Source organism: Electrona antarctica, assembly GCF_951216825.1.
Source record: "Electrona antarctica genome assembly, chromosome: 13".
NCBI classification, from domain to species: Eukaryota; Metazoa; Chordata; class Actinopteri; order Myctophiformes; family Myctophidae; genus Electrona; species Electrona antarctica.
Genome location: NC_136794.1, coordinates 34,778,283 through 34,780,782, shown reverse-complemented (window position 1 = coordinate 34,780,782; position 2,500 = coordinate 34,778,283). Strand labels below are relative to the sequence as shown.

Here is a 2,500-nt window from a genome sequence, read left to right as displayed (position 1 = left end):
TGATATTATTTTTCATTTCACTACACCTTTAAGTACAGTTTTGAGGTATTTGTACTTTACTTGAGTCTGTCAAATGTTCAGTAGGCCTACATACTTTATACTCCACTACATTTTAGAGGCAAATATTGTAGCCTGCTTTTACTCCACTACAATTATTTGACAACTTTAGTTACTAATTAAGTTGATGATTATTAACACCTTAGTAGCCCGGAACTATTTAATCCATGTGCCCATCATTTATAGCACCCGGACCGCTTTTACTGACGCACCGGAAGTTGGTGTATATGTCTGTGTAGCAGCTAACAATAGCCACACCACTCTAGAGTCGATCGACAACAACGGGAGGTAAGAATAAATGGATCGACTGGACCGCGGAAGGCCGTCAAACACAGGATTTTTTTTCAGAATTAGACGGGATGATTTAGATCGGGAGTTATGATCGTTTCAAGATTTTTGTTTTCGTCAGCTAAACAGGCAGGGAACATTTTCGATGATGTGTCACTGTTTGACACGTGATCGGATTGGGCAACAAGCGCTCCTAGGCTGTGGGGCGAAGCGATCGGTTTTGATATCATTAATCTCCGTCCTATTTATCAATCTCCGGCTTGGGCACTTGACCATGACCTTGAACTTGACGGAGATCTCCGCCCCGGGCCTCCATGGTGTTAACCACTTCAGCCCTATACACATTTCGGCCATTTGGAAATAGCTGATCTACAAGCTCACAATGGGTCTCGATGCGGCGCATTGTGAGCTTGTAGATTTGCTATTTTCAAAATATTTTTTTATACATTTGAAAACTTTAAACGAGACATTCTGCATAATGTTTCTGAACCAATCAGAGCGTCGCATCCCTTCAGGGGATGGGACGGTAGCTAGGGACGGGTAGCTATGCTACGCAGGACAGCGTGTGGATGTTTGTTTACAAATCAGATAGTCGGCCAGCTTTACCAGTTTACTCTTAATGTGGCTTATTTCTACCCTATAATGTTTTCAGATACATTTTTTTGCGTGATGATTAAGTTGAAACCGAGTAATACACTCTCTGGATGTTATATTGAATGGGAATAAAAACGGAAGATTTCTGTAATCAGTAGCAGCTGTGCAGCCTGTGCTGGACGGATGCGGAGATATGAGGAATTAAACTGGTGAGCTTCATTTTTATTGGCTTTTATCGATGTGGGCCTCGACACGTCATCATCACAGCACGTTTTCGTTTTCAGGAAGTAATACAAAATATTTTTTATGGACTTTTGATATTATTTTTCATTTCACTACACCTTTAAGTACAGTTTTGAGGTATTTGTACTTTACTTGAGTCTGTCAAATGTTCAGTAGGCCTACATACTTTATACTCCACTACATTTTAGAGGCAAATATTGTAGCCTGCTTTTACTCCACTACAATTATTTGACAACTTTAGTTACTAATTAAGTTGATGATTATTAACACCTTAGTAGCCCGGAACTATTTAATCCATGTGCCCATCATTTATAGCACCCGGACCGCTTTTACTGACGCACCGGAAGTTGGTGTATATGTCTGTGTAGCAGCTAACAATAGCCACACCACTCTAGAGTCGATCGACAACAACGGGAGGTAAGAATAAATGGATCGACTGGACCGCGGAAGGCCGTCAAACACAGGATTTTTTTTCAGAATTAGACGGGATGATTTAGATCGGGAGTTATGATCGTTTCAAGATTTTTGTTTTCGTCAGCTAAACAGGCAGGGAACATTTTCGATGATGTGTCACTGTTTGACACGTGATCGGATTGGGCAACAAGCGCTCCTAGGCTGTGGGGCGAAGCGATCGGTTTTGATATCATTAATCTCCGTCCTATTTATCAATCTCCGGCTTGGGCACTTGACCATGACCTTGAACTTGACGGAGATCTCCGCCCCGGGCCTCCATGGTGTTAACCACTTCAGCCCTATACACATTTCGGCCATTTGGAAATAGCTGATCTACAAGCTCACAATGCGTCTCGATGCGGCGCATTGTTTTTGCTATTTTCAAAATATTTTTTTATACATTTGAAAACTTTAAACGAGACATTCTGCATAATGAGTTCCTTACTTATGGTACTTTAGGTACATTTTGATGGCAATACTTTTGTACTTTTACTCAATTGCATTTTGAATTCCGGACTTTCGGAATTGCAATTTTAGTATTTCTAAATTGCAGTATTGATAGTTTTACTTAAGTAAAACATTTGAGTACTTTGTCCACCATACTGCTGATAGGCCAGTGCAACAGAGCAGAACATTGTCTCTATTAAACCTAATCTTTTGGTTCTAAAATGTAGCTGCTTCCTAAACCTGAAAACATGCTGTGCTTGGCATGCTAATACTATGGGAATAGTAATACCCATCATGTGAATTCCACCACCAGATAGCCCACTGTACTGTATTAACCTTTGTCTAAGGTCCGAGGGCGCCTTCTGGTGGCCAAAGAACGGTAGCACATCCTTTTAACCCATTCTGACTGAGACGAGAT

At 40.9% G+C, this 2,500-nt stretch overlaps 1 protein-coding gene across 1 annotated transcript in view; it reads right to left on the bottom strand.

Moving 5' to 3' along the window:
• The window catches only part of LOC306934939 (ephrin type-A receptor 6-like), a gene marked incomplete at its 5' end in the record, with an annotated part of 395,442 nt that overhangs the window by 3,104 nt on the left and 389,838 nt on the right, over nucleotides 1–2,500 (bottom strand). The gene's annotated exons all lie outside the window — the stretch shown is intronic.